This window comes from Callithrix jacchus, chromosome 4, assembly GCF_049354715.1.
Source record: "Callithrix jacchus isolate 240 chromosome 4, calJac240_pri, whole genome shotgun sequence".
Taxonomy (NCBI): Eukaryota; Metazoa; Chordata; class Mammalia; order Primates; family Cebidae; genus Callithrix; species Callithrix jacchus.
The window spans coordinates 52,329,069-52,346,822 of NC_133505.1; positions in this window are offsets into that span (position 1 = coordinate 52,329,069).

Consider the following 17,754-nt stretch of genomic DNA (forward strand, 5'->3'; position numbering starts at 1 on the left):
TTTGTGCATCCCAACTATGTAGAGAGCCCCGTCCTAACTACTGAAGGGGAAGTGAAGAAGAGAGTAAATGCATCCTGGCCCCCAGCAAGCTCCCATGCTGTGCAAATCGCCAGCCCCCTCCTTTGAGCAGGTAGGGAAGCCAGTTGATGCCTCAGGGACCAGTAGAAGCATGTGCCAGCCAGCACAGGCCAGACCCTGAATCAAAGGGCTCTGGGTGACCATTTCTTCCAGGGCCTCTTTCCTGGCTTGTGGGCTAATTCAATGTTCAGTGAGAAGTGGGTATAGATCAGGGGTTGGGAGAATGGCAACTGGACATGGAACCATGCTCCTTTGGGTCTGGGGGAACTGTCGGTAGGAGTGATCATGCCCTGGGTGGAAGGCTCTGGGTCTTTCCAGAACCTGGGAAGGTAGAGGGGTCAATAGCCCTGGCCCACATGAGCTATTGACCTCTTAATATTCCCACACCCTACCCCTATACCTAGTGGAGGCAAGGATGGTAGCAGAGGGCTGTCCTGCCTCAGAGGGCTTGGCCCAGGAGGGGGTGCCTTGAACAGGGGTGATGGGGATCTGATCAAGCTTCCCTCCCTTTATGTTCATGGCAAACTCAGCCATCTGTTCTCCCTGCCTGGCCTTCCAAAGCCCCAGGGAAGGGATGCTGAGGCCCAGGACAGAAATCTTGCTACTGCTTTCCCCAAGCTCCTTCCACCAGACTCCTGTAAGAGTCCAGATGGGCAAACACTGAAGGCCCCTGTCTCTTTTTTTGTCCCCTCCCCATCACTTATCTTTCAGTAATCCCCATCTTACTTAGTCCCCTGCTGAGCTTGGCTTTTGGGGCAATTTTAAACAGTGTATTTAGTTTTCTGTCAATGTTAGCTAAACTGATGTAACTTGGGGAAACCTAGTCACAGAGGGAAGACAGGGCTTGCCAAAGTTGATTCATCCAGCCAGGGCTGAGATGGGACTGGAACCCATGTTTCCTCAGGCTTCTAGGCTGGCTGCCTTCTGGGCTTCCCCCAAAACTCTAGTCAGGACCAACTGCAAAACTCATGGGGCCCACCGCAAAATGAAAATGCTAGACCATTTGTTCAAAAATGAAGAATTTCAAGATGGTGACAGTAGAATATTAAACCAAGTGTGGAGCACTTCTCAACCTGAGCCCAAGCCACAGTCTGAGAAGCTGACCCTTATTACCCCAGGGTGGGGAAGGAGGAGTGGGAGATCCCCTGCCAGATGGCTCCTGGGTGGTCAGAGAGCATATGCCTCACCCCTGGAAGGTTCCCTGAGCCAGTTGAGGCCTTCCTATTGCCACGATGGGTAAAAGCCCCAGTGTAGGGACCCCTCCAGCACAGAGTCATCGGGGTATGATGCCAGGCTTCCAAAAGGTAGGGGCAGGACAGACTCAGAAGGGTCTTTAGAGCAGCTAACTGCCTTAAACATCCCCTGCTGGAAAGCTCTTGGGGGCCTGGAGGAATTGGAGGTGCAGGGGCTCCAGGCTGAGTGATGAGGGAGGTGTGGAGGGGAGGAGGCCGCACAGTTCCTACCACCTTATGCAAGAGGGAGAACAAAGGGGCTTTGCTAGGAGGTATTAGAAGATTAAGTGACTGAGTCCAGGACAAACTCAGCAAGCCCCTTGGGACCTGAATTAGCAATAGCAACTGAAAGCGGGGAATTAAAGCTCCTGGCCTTCGTGCAGAGGCCCCCCACCCCCTTTAGTCTCTGCCTGGGCCTCCTCACAGAGCTAATCTGCTGCCTTGCCTGAGTTCCTGCCTGGGGCCTGTGTGAGGGGCTGTCCCTTCCACCTAGAGGCAACTGGAGCCTTCCTGGGGAAGGAGCTGCCTGACCCCTGACCCCTGACCTCTGGACACAGGCTCTGAGCAGGCTGGGTGGCCCAATTTGGACTCGATGCTGAGTCCAGCCTCTCAGCGCCACACTTGGCTGAGCTGTGAGTTTGATGGAAACCATTGCTCCTCTCTGGGCCTCTCCTTCCTGCTAATAAAGTGGGAATTTAGGGCCATGGACACAATGGCCATCCCAAGGAATCCTTGAACTGGTTCCATCAGGCATCAGGGAAATCTCCTCTCAGTCACACGAGGCCTGATGGACAGGACTGACCCTATCACAGCTGGGACTTTGAAATCTTAAGTTGATACGTGTGCAATGAGTCCAAACAAAGGAGAAAGTCTTCAAGTTCCCACAGTCTGGTCCCCACTGGCCTTCCTGTTCCATCTCTCGGTCTGTCCCATGTTGTGGTTTTTTGCCGCAGCAACAGCAAGCTGCACACGCACAGCGATCTCCTCCCTTTGAACCTTCACTCCTGCTCTTCCCATGTTTGGAATTCCCTCTCCAGGAATTCCGAACGCTTCATTTCTCAAGGCCCCCTCTGGCAATGCCCCTGGAATCCTCCCTCAGGCCCCTCCTCACTCTAGCGGTGCATTTATCAATTTAACAGTATGCTTTGTGTCTGTGTCTCTCTTCTGAGAGACTGCAAACTTCTTGACAGCTGGGGCCTTGAATCACCAGCTTCAGCACAACTGCTGGAGCACAGCAGGTGCCTGGCCCGCAGGGAACCTGGGCCCAGAAACAGGGGGGTGGCCCAACACCTTCAGCACTCTTCATGCTCAGGGGAGACAAGGATGACCTGGCAGCAGTGACTGAACTGCCTGTGTGTTGATGGCAGAGGTAACAATTATTACAAGGGAACATGAAAACATAAACTGGGGGGCAGTCTGTAAGTAAAGACTTCCCAAAAAGATTTGACGTGAAGGTGGTGAAGAGCATTCCAGGCAGAGGGAACCAAAGACCACAGAAGGGGTGGGGAGGGGGGAGCAGGAGCTGGGAGTGGCTGAGAGGGTGGGAGTTATGGCTGGGGTGGGCAGGCCAGCCCTCAGAGGCTGTGGAAGGGATTTTAGACCTTATTCCAAGAGCAATGCCAAGCTAGCTCTCAAAGGAGTTTAGGCGGGCTAGTGAGCGAGGTGATGAGATTTGCATTTCTAAAAGATCACTTTCGCTGCAGTGTGGAGAGTGGATTAGGAGGGACAAGAGGCTATTGCTGTCATGAGAGGGGACAGAGAGGGGAATGGACAAATTGAGAGATTCAGGGTGGGAGCTGACAGAACTTGGAGACTGACCAGATTTGCAGGGAGAGGGAGAAGGAGGTAGGGCTCTTCAGTCACCAGCCCGGCCCTCACAAGGGGCAGTGGGTGGTGTTGGTCAGACCTATGTGTGTGTATTGTGCACTGAGGACCACGTGAGCCGTGGCATGGGCAGGCGTGGCTACAGCCAGCCTCCCTCCTCAGAGCAGCCCTTTTCACTGAGCCCCAGGGGATGGGAGTGGGGCAAGGCTACAGCTGCTGTGCTGTCTGCCACTGTCAGGGTGCCAGGACACCTGTAGGTATGTGTGGAAGAACAGAAATCCACGTGGCATGGATATTACACATGCCCCCAGACTCACAGCTATATCTACACACTGGCTTAGATATAAACATGGGCCTTATGCACATAACGGACATCCAGATTGACATAGAGCATGCCCCAGGCCTGCATATGTTTGCATGTGTATAGAGATTTATTTATGATGATGTAATCATAACCAACATGTTTTGGGTGTTTGATATGTGCCAGGTATTATTTAAACACTTCATATGAATTGCTATTTAGTCCTCACAACAACCAGATGAAATATACAAATTATTTTCTCTGTTTTAGAGACAAAGAAGCAAAGTCCCAAAGAAGTCATGTGTCTTGCCCAAGGTCATGTGCACAGCAAGTAAGGGGCAGAAGTGGGATTTGAACTCATGCAATCTGGCTACAGAGCCTAAGCTCCTTGTTACTACATCATTTAGTGTATTTACCACTGATGCTCAGCTGCCACCTGGTACACGATCCCACAGAAATGCACAAATATCTACAGAGTGTGCTGTTAGTATGCACATGTGTATATATATATCATGCATGCACTCCCAGGCATGTACATGTGGGTGCCTAAATATTATACAGTGCATACCATATATAATACACATACATTTATGACAAAGGCAAAAATGACTGCAGAGCTGTCATGGGTGCACACACATGCAGTATACATAGTGCAGTATACATGTACACATGTACAGATATGTATGCATATGCAAGCCCATATGCAATAACACAAGCACCGAAGGCAGTATGCGCTCATGCACACATACGCATGCACACACCACACAGATGCAGAACACATGCAGTAGACACACTTGCACACACACATGCAGCACACTCCAGTCCACATGCATGCACACACAGCTCACATGCATCATGTACACATTCTCTCATCACATGTTCATCTATGCAATGCACAGGTGGTACACACTTGCACAGGCACGTGCACACATAGGCAGTACACACAAATGCTCTCACCCTTTCTCACACAGGGCAATTTATGACCGTCCAAACTCATGTCCGGACTTCCCATTAACATTAATGAGGTGATGTCGCCTGGGTATTTGGAAACACTTGTCCTGCAGGGGTGGGGGTAGAGGGTGGTGATGAAGCGGAGAGGACAGGGAGGCCGTGGTCACAGAGGAACAGTTAATTATCTGGCTGACCAAGGTTTGATTGTTTTTCCCACGCCTTTCCCCAGTGTCCCCAACCCAAGGCCAGGTTCTGGCTGTACCAGAGAGTGTTGAGGGCAGGGCAGGGGAAAAGGGGGGCAGGAGAAAATGATGGGGCAGATGGTGAATGACCCAAATTTCAGTGTCATCTCCTCCCCCCATCCTTTTTGCCTGGAGCTGTCTGAATTGTTTCCTGAGATGGTTCAAAATTCCTAAAGTGTTGTGTCTCTGTGGCCCTTTTTTCCCCACGATCCTTGGTAAGAACCTTATATCAGAATCAAATTTCCCATCTACGTTTCAGGAGCTTTCATTTGCTGATCCAGGGGCCATTAAAGGAGTCCTGCCCCTGTGCTTCCACCTCATACCTAGCACAGTACACAAACGTCAACCTTCTTTCCTTCATTCATTCTCTTAGCCAACATTTATTGAACCTGAGACACTGTTCTAAGCAGCTCAGCCACTTCCTCATGTCTCCTCAGTCTATGCAAAATCTTTTCCAAGCAGCAGTGCATATGGGCTTACCACGAACACCCCAGTTAGAAAAATGCCTCCCAAACCTTTTGAGCATTAAAATAACGATGAGAAATGACAGTAATATAAGTTCCGTAAAAGCAAATTGCCTTTGCGCACCTCTTCCCTGCTGGCAGAAGTGTCTTTCACATACTTGATTCGTCTGGACACGCAACAGTCCTGTGAGGTTAGCAGGGCAGGTTTTGCATCAGTTATTGCACTGAGGCAAAAACTGAGGCTGGGAGAGGAGGGGTTTGTCTGTGGTCACGAGGACCAAGGTTGAGGCTTGAATCTTTTCAGCCACTTCTCTGTGAATCACCATATGTTCTTCATTTCTTCATGGGACTTCCTCCTGAAACATGAAATGAATTAGACTTTCTGTGCTTCTGGGGAATCTTTTGATCTGAGATGCCTGGCACAGCAGTGCTAGGGTGGAAGTGGAAGCTGTGGTCCTTAGCCACAGATCAGGAGCTCTGGGAGAAACCTAGATGGCCGCTCTGTCCCCATGTTATTTCGCGGATGGAGACATTGCAACAATTTTGAGCCCAGGATGACTGTGGGGTTGGAGGGCAGATTAAGGATAGAAGGGCTGGAGTGGGGCCTCCACAGAGCCCAGGTGTAGACACTGTCTCCAGGCAGGTCTGCCTTAGGATTTGTTAACTGTTTTCTAAACAAGGGAATCTGGTAGCCCTGAAAATCATTAGGGCGACAATATTTACTGAACACCTATTACTATATTATGAAATCCTGAGGTCGTTGCTAGATACGGTGGGGGACTAAATGGATACAGCTCTCAAGGACTGGGAGTGTGGTAAGGAAGAAAGAGTCCCAGTCTTGGTGTCACAGAGCCTAAGCCTGAGTCCTGCCACTTAGAGGGTCATTCATTTTGTAAGACCTTGAGAGAAAGTCACTGTAACTCTGCTAAGTCTCCGTAGTCTAATCCACAGGATGGGACGTTCCTACCTTCCTTCAAGGCTGTTGTCACAATGGCATACATAAAACACCTGTCCCAATACCCCTCTCAGACATCATGCTTAATTTACCTGTCCCTTTCCTATCGATGTCCTGCCAGTCTCTTCAGCACCTCCCTTCTCCCTCCCTCCCTTCTGGCCACTTCCTCATGATTGACCACCTCTTGTGGAAACACCTGAATTCTTGACACAACTCTGTCAACTGCCCCACCTTCCGCAGCCCTATCCTAGCTTGAGTGGGAGGAAGAACCCTCTTAGGAGGGGTGCTGAGCAGTGCTTTGGGTCCTGGAGTCAATAGCCCTCCCCTGCAGCCTTACCCTTCACCCCTCCCCACCCCCAGAAGCAAGGAGACCCAGAAAACTCCCCTCCCTCCCTTCCTCCCTCCCTGCCCTGTGAATCTGGCTTCTGCAGTCAAAGACATTGCTTTTCTAGGGAGAGACTCACTTCACCCGGCTAGGGGCTCTTGACAGCTGGTGGGGAACCAAAGTCCTTCCTTAATGTCCTTGAGGAGCCAACTCTGGAGAGAGCTGGTAGAGACCTAAATCTCCAGGTCCACAGCCCCACCTAGGATGTCCTGTAAGGGGCAACTTGAAAGCCCACCCTTCAGGGGATATTTGCTCTACTCTCAACTCTACAGTTCAGTCCTACTAGGTGAGGATGGTGGTGGGCAACTGTGACGAGGAGTCTGTTTCTGGCTGAACAGAAAATGACCCCTGATGAGGTCGGTGGGGTCACAATCTGTCAGGCTCTGCAGAATCTGGGCAGACTCCTCCTCTCTGCTCAGGCAGAGAGCACCCGGATGAGGATGAGGACTTCTGGGTCCCTGTCTTTGCTGGGCCACTGCCTCCAGCTGACCTCAGGTCTGCTCTGTGGGCCTCAGTCTCGTGCCCTGTAAAATGGGTGAGTACTACCCACCATCCCCAGCCTCCTCCAACTGGAATGTTATGGGCGTTCTGTGAGACTATGAATGCAAAACACCTTTAAGTGCCTGTAGTTTTATTTAGATGGGACCAGGTTCCTGTGGGGACTTGAATGGGGCCGTGGGGTTCAGTCTGCATCACAGTGTGTTCCTGGTGGGCAGAAGGGCTGCTAATGCCAAGGGGCTACACTTCACTGGCCCTGCCCCTTTTCCAGCTGTAGAAGCTGTAAAAATGCCCACTAAACAGATTCCAAGGTGCCTCAGAATTCTTTTCAGGAGCAGCGGGTCCTACCAACGCTGCCAACACGAGGAGTTGCCTGCTGGCTGCCTGGGTACCCTGGTCAAGCCCCCTGGGCGCAGCTGTTTCCTTGGGAAGGTGGTCTGGTAGGGATTTCACAGTGTCCCAGCTTCAGGGCAGGGTCTGGTCAGGGGCACCTTGAGGGGGTGGGTGAGTGGGGGATGCCTCGAGACAGTGGGTTGGGAGGCGACCGGCCAGGAATGTGAGGAAAGAGAGCAGAGTGGGAGCAAACAGTGGCCTGCCACGGGGAGCCAAATGTGGGTGTGGAGATGGGAAGCGGGAGGGCACTGGCTGAGAATGAATGGAGATGGGGGGCGGGGTCTGATTGCTTCCTATAAGAGAATTTCACACGGGGCTGTGAACCTGTCCCCCAGCATTTGACCAGCCCTGATGTGGAGTGGATTTGGGAGGGAACATAGGTCCCTGGAATTTCTCTCTGACCCCCAAGCCAGGCCTCTGTACTTTCTCAAGAGTCTTACCTGAATAGCCTGAGACCTTCACAGGGAGAGCTGAACTCTGCCTGCTATGGGTCATGTGAACTTTATACCTAAAGCTCGAGAGTTCTTTCCGAATAAGTGCCTGGAGTGCTTACATGTGCAATTGTGCTTGGAAAATCAGGGGTGCAGGGCACTAGGCCAAGAAGCCTCTTCTTTCCATTTCGTCCTCCCTGTACGCTTGAAAGCAAATTGCCTCGCCTCTCTGAGACCTTGGGTCTTCTTATCTGTACAATGGGGACAAAGTAACCTCTGTCTACCACTGCAAGGGATGTGGGGCCAGGGGAACTAGTGGGAGCCTCTGAAAGAAACTGATAGGACCCCAGAGGTGGTCTTTGCGGGTGGGGAGCACTTTGGTGGGACTTGGGGAAGAGGGGGAGGGATGTGGAGCTTCTGAGCACCTCCCCTGCCCAGCTCACTTAACAATAAGCACATGATTTAATGTGGCCAGTAAATCCTTTTCCACCTCCGATTCTCAGCTACTGCACGACAGGCTCATAATTCAGTTTTAAACAAGTCTAGGATTAGGGCTGCAGCTGTGGGATGCAGGGGGTGTCCACGTGTGTGCAGAGAGTACCTCTGGCCCAGTGGGGCTGAGCATGCTGCCTGCCTTGCAGGAGCAGGGGAGGGGGCTGGGGTTGGGTCCACGAAGCTAGGGAGGAAGGAGGTCTGGCACCTCTTTCAAGGGGAGACCTCATGGCCTTCGGAGTGTCTAGGGCCTTGCAGAGGAATTGCTGGAACCACAAAGTCTCAGGGCTGGAAGGGACTATAGGCCCCATCATACAGCCAGGCCCTGGGCCACAGTGGGAAACTTTGGAAAGGGGGAGAGGAGGGGAAGCCCTCATGTTGGTGTCAGTTTTCACATATTGAATTTATTTGAAGCAGAGACTGTTTCTAAATCCCCATGAGGTTGTACACGTCAGTTTTTCAGAACCTGAGGGTTGGGGAATAGGGATGGAGAGGAACCCTGAAACCCCAGCTCAAGTTCGGGGATGAGAGGAGGTGGGGGCAGCAGGGGCAGTGATAGGAGGTGGGGGCAGCCCAGGAAGAGCTGTCCTGTGGAGCATAGAATGGGATTGTGTGGGAGTCACCCCAATGGACAGGATTAACATGAATGGGGGAAAACAACGAAGACAAGGCTACCTTGACCCCAAACTTTGCAGCAATGAGAGGGCTGCCCTGGGAAGTAAGGAAGTGAGCTCCCCCAGTATGGAGAGAGCAAGTGAGGAAAGAGAGCACTGCCAGCTGCTACAGAGAAGACCCAGCACTACTGAAAGCATTTTAGAACCTACACAGCTACGTAGTCAGATTGCCCTGGTTCAAACCCCAGCCTCACCAGTTACCAGCTACATAGGCAGGTTACTTTGTTTCTCTGAGGCATTTGATGGGAGGATTAAATAAAGTAATAATTCAATAACTTTCCCATTTTCCCCAAAAGTCTCTTAATTTAATTTTTTTATTTTTTTGAGACAGAGTCTCACTCTGTCACCCATCTCAGCTCACTGCTACCTCTGTCTCCCAAATTCAAGTGATTCTCCTGCCTCAGCCTCCCAAGTGGCCCAGACTACAGATGCCTGCCACCAGGTCCAGCTAATTATTATTACTATTTTTTGTATTTTTAGTAGAGATGGGGTTTCATCATGTTGGCTAGGCTGGTCTCAAACTCTTGACCTCAAGTGATCCACCCGCCTCAGACTCCCAAAGTGCTGGGATTACAGGTGTGAGTACTCAGCCTAAAAACATCTCTTTAATTCTCTACTCCAAAGAAACAAGCCTTTCCCAATGGATTGGCCTGCCCCAGAGAATGGTGGGATGTTTGCCTCGGGGCTGGAGCATAGTTTGCCCCAGGGAATAGTGGGGCATTTACCCAGAGCATGTTTGCCCTGGGGCGTAGTTCACCCCAGGGCATGGTGGGGTGTTCCATCCCTGAGGAAAGCGGGGTGTTGGGGTGTTTGCCTCAGGGCATGTCACATAGTGGGATGCCATAGAGGCATCCTGGCCCCAGGACATGGTGGGATGTTCACCTTTGGGGTGTTTGCCCCAGGCATGGTGGTGTATTCACCTTGGGGCATGGTGCGATGCTTGCCCTGCAGAATGGCCTGGCTTCTTTACATCCGAGCTAGATCCTGGGCTCCCAGAACACCTGGTGCTTTCTTGTTTTTTTTTTTCATTTTTTTGACTGTCTCTTTTATCTACTCTGGGAAAAGAGACACCAGGATCTCATCCACTGGTCTGGCTCTGGCCACCACCTTCACCTCAAGCACACTCTGCATCCCCTGTCTGCAGCCCTCACCTGTCTCCAAGTCCCCTCCCTCCCTTTCCCCCAATAAGACCTGCTCCTCCATGAAATCAGCCCAGCCATGACTCCAGAGCCCTGTTAGCAGACAGCTATCACAGAGTCGAGTACAGGGTTATTTGCAGAAGTGTGAGCAGGGTCAAGGGAATCAGCATGAGATGGAGCAGTCCGGGCAAGAGCTATGGCCAGAGCCACCTCTGGGCCTGAAGGGACCAGGAGGCGGACCAGGAGGCAGCTGTCACTGGAGCCTGGTGAAGGCTGTTGCTGCAAGAGAAGGGTCACCTGCCAGGAGCTGGGCAGCCATAGATGGAGGGACATACCCACCACACTGGGGTCCAGCAAGGTTGCTGGTGGTGCCTCTCTCCTCTCGTCCTCAGATTATCTGCTAGTGCCTCCCATTGGCTGAATTCAACTAGAAGCCAGAGGGCAAGGAAGCCAGGGTGAGGTAGTCCATGGGTGACAGTACCCCAGAACGTAGAAGGGTAGAGAATGAACTTAGGGGAGAATGCCAGCACACACCCCAGCTCTGAGAGTAACTGCCTTGGTGCTCTGGCCTCAGCCCTTCTCCCCAGCAAACATGCCCCATGTACCTTCTATGTCTCCAGCAAAACATGCCCCTGAACCTGCACTGCTCCAGCCTGCCAAGTCTGTGCCTTTACAATGCTGTTTCCTGGGCCTGGAAAGCCTTCTCCTAACTTTCTGTCTTGGCTGAGGCCTGCTCCCACTTGGGACTCTCAGCTAAGGCATTGTCCCTCTCTCCAGGCCCTGAGTCTGAGCTTTCAAAGCCCCCTACGCCCATCTCCAGACAGCACTTAGCTCTTCTCATGTCCTGGTTTCTTCACTTATTCCGATGGTCTAGGAGAGTGCCCAGCACATAGTAGATGTTCATTTAACTGTTTCCTGAGTTGAATTCTAGTACCATGTCACTGTAGAAGGGTTGTTTGTTATCAACTTGGGAGCAGAAACCATGTCTAACTCTGCTGAGGATTATTCCCCTAGCACCTGATTCAGTGGCCATTTAATCACGCCTGTTGATTGCTGGCATGAATAAGTGAGTATGTGGGAGGCAAAGCCAACAGAAAAAAGTGGGGCATATAAACCAGGTCCTCTGAGCATTCAGGAGACATTGCTTCTAGCCAGGAAGAGCCAGGGAAGATGTTATAGCGGGCTAACTTGGGAGGCCACCTTGAAGGATGGGAAGGGGGAAGAACATTTCTGGTGGGGGGAATGGCATGAACAAAGGCCCAGAGGCAGGTGAGCAGATGGGGGTAGGAAAGGGTGATAAGTGGAAGGAGATAAGTGGAAGGGAGGTGGAAGTCGTCTTGTCAGCCTCCAGGCTAGGAAAAGCTTTTCCTCCGTGTGCAGTCTTTCCTGTTGTCTTCCTCCGGCCTTTCTTCTCCTTGAGTCCAGACCTATTTCTGCCCCACCTACTCCGGGAGTCCTACACATCCATCTACCCTGCTCTGCATTCCTGGATACCACGGCTTCGCACCACAGAGCCTGTGAGCCACACCCAGGAACCCTGCATAGGCTCCAGAAACCTCTTCTTTCTTACCTCCCTCCTTTGGGGCCCTGGCTCAGAGTCTCTGGGAGCTGAAGCTGTGAGTTCAAGTTTGGGCAGGAGTCTGCTTACCCCCCAGGGACGTGTTGGGACCATCTGGGCCTCAGGGAGCCAGACACGAAAACCGCCAGTCAGCAGAGCCGGGTGGCTGGCCACAGTGTGCCAGCCTGGGTGTCCGCCCTGTCTCTCCCTCCCCTCCCTTCTCTGAGGGATGTCCCCAGTGGACTGGCTAGTGGCCCGGGGCTCCGATGGGAATGCGCTTTCTACAGGCTGTGGCTGAAGAAGAATGAACCAGCTGTCCTGCCAGCTCCGTGTGGGGAAGAGGGAGGCGACCCCAGCCAGCCAGGCCCCCACAGAACGCCTCCCTCACACTCCCAGCAGGCAGAGTGTTCAAGGCTCTGGTCTCTGCCCCTTACCCCACTGGTCATTTTCCCCTTGGGATCCTTCAGGAATCCAGAGCTTCCAGTACTGGGCGGGTTGAGGGGGCAGGTAAACCCCAGGAGAATGTTTCTGACTATAGGCTCAGGGCCTAGGAGAAAAGCCCATGCTGACTGGCACCCAGGACGCACTGACTTCTCAGGTGCACAGCAGCTAGCTCTGGGGATAAACCAGGTTTGTGTTCCCCAGCTGGCTCCCTGTAGTAGGGTTCAGGGAAGGAGTTCCTCCCGTCGTCCCCATGCTGGGTCCCTCTCAGGCCCCATTGGGGCTGAACACTGGACTGAGCTCCTGCCATTCCTCAGCCATCTACCAAGCACCTACTGTGTTTCTAGCACCCACTGGCCCTCAGAGAATGTTGGGGAGGTAAGGCCAGAAAGGCCCCAACAGAGCCTCTTGACCTCCTCTCCAGCCCCTCCCCCAGCTCTCCCAGGCCTGAAGGGCAAGGCAGCCATGGAAAAGGGGTGCTCAGCCCTGCTCCAGTGATGCAGAGAGGGGCCTCCTCTGAGAGAGAGGCCAAGCATGGAGTGGGCCCCAGGGGGTGAGGCTGTGTTAGTGGTGAGCAGTGTGAACAGAGCTTGCTCCCCAGTGGAGGAGGGCAGATAAAACCCAGGGCTCACTCCTACCCTCCGCTGAAGCCCCACTGCAGGGTATACTTCCCTAGCTGTTAGTTTTCTCTCAGAGTAATACAAAGAATCAAGACAAGACTCTTCAGATTCACTTGTTGATTAAATCCTTCCATTCCTCCCTCCCTTGGTGCTCATCTTGTCCCTCCCTCCCTCCCTCCCTCCTTTCCTTTTTTCCTTCCTTCCTTCCCTCCCTCCCTCCTTTCCTTCCTTCCTTCCTTCCTTCCTTCCTTCCTTCCTTCCTTCCTCCCTCCCTCCCTTCCTCCCTCCCTCCCTCCCTCCTCTCCTTCCTTCCTTCCTTCCTCCCTCCCTCCCGCCCTCCCTTCCTCCCTCCCTCCCTCCTTTCCTTTTTTCCTTCCTTCCTTCCCTCCCTCCTTTCCTTCCTTCCTTCCTTCCTTCCTTCCTTCCTTCCTTCCTTCCTCCCTCCTTCCCTCCCTCCCTCCCTCCTTTCCTTTCTTCCTTCCTTCCTTCCTCCCTCCCTTCCTTCCTTCCTCCCTCCCTCCCTCCCTCCCTCCTTTCCTTCCTCCCTCCCTTCCTTCCTTCCTCCCTCCCTCCCTCCTTTCCTTTTTTCCTTCCTTCCTTCCCTCCCTCCTTTCCTTCCTTCCTTCCTTCCTTCCTTCCTTCCTTCCTCCCTCCCTCCCTCCCTTCCTTCCTCCATCCCTCCCTTCCTCTCTCTTTCCTCCCCCTCCTCTTCCCCTTCCTTCTTTTTCTTCCTTTCCTCCTTCCTTCCTTCCTTCCTCCCTCCCTCCCTCCTTTCCTTCCTCCCTCCCTTCCTTCCTTCCTCCCTCCCTCCCTCCCTCCTTTCCTTTTTTCCTTCCTTCCTTCCCTCCCTCCTTTCCTTCCTTCCTTCCTTCCTTCCTCCCTCCCTCCCTCCCTTCCTTCCTCCATCCCTCCCTTCCTCTCTCTTTCCTCCCCCTCCTCTTCCCCTTCCTTCTTTTTCTTCCTTTCCTCCTTCCTTCCTTCCTTCCTTCCTCCCTCCCTCCCTTTCTCCTTCCCTCCCTCCCTCCCTCCTTTCCTTTTTTCCTTCCTTCCTTCCCTCTCCTTTCCTTCCTTCCTTCCTTCCTTCCTTCCTTCCTTCCTTCCTTCCTCCCTCCCTCCCTCCCTCCCTCCCTCCCTTCCTCTCTCTTTCCTCCCCCTCCTCTTCCCCTTCCTTCTTTTTCTTCCTTTCCTCCTTCCTTCCTTCCTTCTTTCCTAAGTACCTGACAGGTACTTGGCTTTCTGCTGGAATGTAGGAATCTAAAGAAGTGGGAGGTGGGAGTTGTTAATCTTTTTGGAGCAAAAATCTTGATGAATAATGAACAATATATACCCCCTTTCCCAGAAACCTGCCTGTTATCAACCTGGGTGAAAATTCTGGGATGCTGTCAGCCTCGCCGGGGAGGCGATAATGAAACCAGGAAGTAAACACGAGATGAGAAATGCTAAGTGGGTTTAATTTCTGGCTGAGTCTCTTACCTCTCTGAACCTCAGTTTTGTCACCTTTAAAAAGGTGATAATTATATAATCTCTCAGTGTTATTGTGGAGAATGAATGAGATAAACTCTAGAAAGTTTATCTAGCAGTGCCTGGTATACATTAGGTGTTCGTACATGTCAATTCACTTTTCCTTCCCTGCACTGCATACTTAAGGGATGCAAACTCGTATGAGATCTCTAAAGAGAGAGAACAAACACTACCAGCAAGGATCTGCAGGAGAGGGTTATGTTTGAATGGGTTCTGAAGAATGAGTAGGAGTTTACAATCATTTCTTTGTTTTTTAAATTATAAAAGTTCTGGGTCCATATCACCAGGGTCCAGACATGGTGCAGGCAGTTCTACTTATCAGTAACATCAGTGCTTGTCTAGCACTCTCTCTCTGCCCTGTACCGTTCTAGATATCTTGCATTTGTCAACTCACTCAAAGGTAATCTCAATCCTAGGACACTGGTGCTATAATTACTCCATTTTACAGAAGAGAAAACAGAGGCACAGTGAGCTAAAACTGTCACAGAGCTGACAGGTAGGAGAGCTGGGATCTAAACTCATGTGGTCTGGCTCCCAGAGTCCGTGGTCTGAACCATTACCCTACTATATTGCCTTTCCAGAGTGGCTGTGTTTTTCTCACTGAAGTCTGAACTCCTGAGTCCTACTCAATCTTCCTGTAGATCACTTCTGTTGGAACAAAAGATCTAGGAGAGAAAAATGGAAGTCTTAGGGAAAATCTAGGGCTCTCCTGAAAATACGAGTCCAACTCTAAGCATAGAGTCAAGGCAGAGTGCATAAGAGCTGCAGCTCTAGTGTCGTTCGTTCTTTTTCTTTTTAAGACGGAGTCTTGCTCTTTCACCAGGCACGATCTTGGCTCACTGCAACCTCCATCTCCTGGATTCAAGCAATTCCCCTGATTCAGCCTCCTGAGTAGCTAGGACTACAGGCACATGCCCCTACACACAGCTAATTTTTTGTATTTTAGTAGAGATGGGGTTTCACCATAGCCAGGACGGTCTCAATATCCTGACCTCATGATCCACCCGCCTCGGCCTCCCAAAGTGCTGGGATTACAGACGTGAGCCGAGCCCGGCTGTTCATTCTTTAATTCATTTGTTCAACAACTATTTACTGAGTCCCTACTATGTGCCAGGCACCACTTTCGGGTCTGTGGTTATAGCAATGAATAAAACGTGAAAAACCTTGCCTTCATGGAGATTGCATTCTGGTATATCAGGTAACATTCAAACACACTAGTAGTCAGTGGCTGTGTTTGCTGTGAAGAAATACAAAGCAGGGGAAGCAGGTGGAGCACAGACAGGAGATGGCAGGATACTTTACTCAGGAAGGGCAGGGAAGGCCTTTCTGAAAGGTGGCATTTGAGCAGAGCCCTGATAGAGCTAATGGAGTGGATGTATGGGGAAGGGTCTTTAGATGGCAGGAGCAGTCAGTGCAAAGGCTCTGAGGCAGGTAGGTCTATGCTGGTGTTAAAGGAACAAGGAGCAATGCCAGGATGTTTGGAGCAGAATGAAGGGGTGAGCGGAGGAGCTGAGGTCAGGGAGGTAACAGGGGAAGGGATCGCGTGGTCACAGTATATCCATGAGTGAAGCGAGCAGAGGAAGGACCTGATCTGACTTACACATTAACAGGCTCACTCTGGCTGCTGTGTGAATCCTCTGTAGGGAATGAGGCCAGGGTGGACACAGGAGGCCAGCAAGGATGCCCTACGCCACCCAGGTGAGAGAAGGTGGGGGCTTGGATAGGGCTGAAACAGAGACCATGTGAGAAGGAGTAGACGGAAAGTCTTTAGCTCCCACTCTGCCATTCTCTGGCTGTGTGCCTTGGACAAGTTACTTAACCTCTCTGAGCCTCTGTTTTCTCATCTGGGAAACAAGGTTGGTAATAATCCTTACCTGGTAGTATTTTGACCACACTTATATGAGATACGGTACAGTGCCTGGCACATCCAATGCTCACTCAATTGCAGCTCTTAGCGATTTCTGACCCACAGGCGGCCTACTGCACTGGGACCATATATTCAAGGTGCAATAAACTGAACCCACCAAAACTGAGGAGAACTAAGCTGGTTCAGGGAAAAGAGAGGTTTAAAATGTGCTTAAGCCCCCTGGTATCTTGGGGCCCACCTGGGCACTGTCCCCACCGCCTACCTCCCACTCCCATGCCCCTGGGCAGAGGTGTCCTTTGGCCTCCTGTTTATTTGTTTGCTTTTTACCTGCACTGAAGTTTCATCCAAGAAACCGGCCCCACCAGTCCTGGGCCCAGCACTAGCCCCCCTCATCATGGGTTTCCAGCTGCTCCCGCAAAGTCAACAGTGCCCAGGAACAATGAAAATGGAGGGGTCGGCAGGGAGGCCCATAGCCCACTATGCTCCCTGGGAAGCATGTGACCCTCAGGGATGACTGGCAGAGGTAATGATGGGAAGCAAGCCCCAGGGAGGGTGGAGGGCTGAGAAAGAAACTCTAGTCTCAGGCAGGTGCTGGTGGCTGCAGTGCCTGCAGGACTGGTCCTCCTGGCTGTGGACAGGCCATGGCTATTCTAGAGACCAGGGATGGCTCTGGGGCAACTGGGAACATGTGCCTTCCCTGGGGGGCATCAGCCTAGGAGTTTTAAGTGATCAGCCCAGAAGGGGCTTGGTCCAGCCCTGCTGCATCCCTGCATCGACTCGCTCTTCCGTCTATTTAGTCTACATACCAAGGCCAGCGCCTGGGGTTAAAAATGTGTCTCCCACAAGGAGTATTTGTTAGGGAAAGTGACAGCCAGAGGGAGGAAATGACTTTCCGGAAGTCACACAATGAGTTGCTGCAAAGCCTGCCTAGGGCTCTTGACTCCTTGACCAGTGCTCTGACAAGCAAGTGCTCCAAATGCTCCAGAAACCTCTTGGCCTTGGGGAGCTCACTCCTTAGTGTATCTATGTCTGCTTGGTTACCTGGGAGAGGCCTAAGGGCTGTGACCAGCTTAGGGCCACAGGGGTTAGAGAGGAGCTGGGCATGTCTCTAGGCTGCAGGGAGCCCCGGGCGGCCTGGTGGAGGCACCTCTGGCATGCTGTGGGCTTTCGTCCCTGGATCAGTTTCACCATCTTTCACATGGGAATGGGTTGCCTTACCAACCCGTCAGTGTTGCTGTGGGGAATAAGAACATGTTTTCTAAGTTCCCCATCGTGGAATCTGCCTTGAGCAGGGTGAGGTCATGTGGTGGCACAAGTGGAGATCGGGTGTGAGGTAAGTCTCAGATGTCCCCATGGAGTCTGTGCTGGGCTTCCACTCCAGGCAGGCTGTAGCTGTGGGTGTGGGGAAGGGGGCAGCTGTGGGGAGACCCACCCTGCCCTCAGGAAGTCTGATGGGGAAAGCTCCATTTCTGCCTATAGGAAATCCCCAGACTCATGAGCCCAAGGGCTTACATTGTGAAAATTTCATCCAGGAATCCTGTAGGCCCCGGCCAGACCCCACAGAGCTCCAGCAGAGGGTGTGTGAGCTAGGTGCTGGCCTGATCTCTAGCTCAAAGGGAAGGAGGCTTATGCCCTCTGGCCAGGGAGTCTGCCCCTGATTTTGGTCTCCTGGCCCCCCTTTGGAGGGC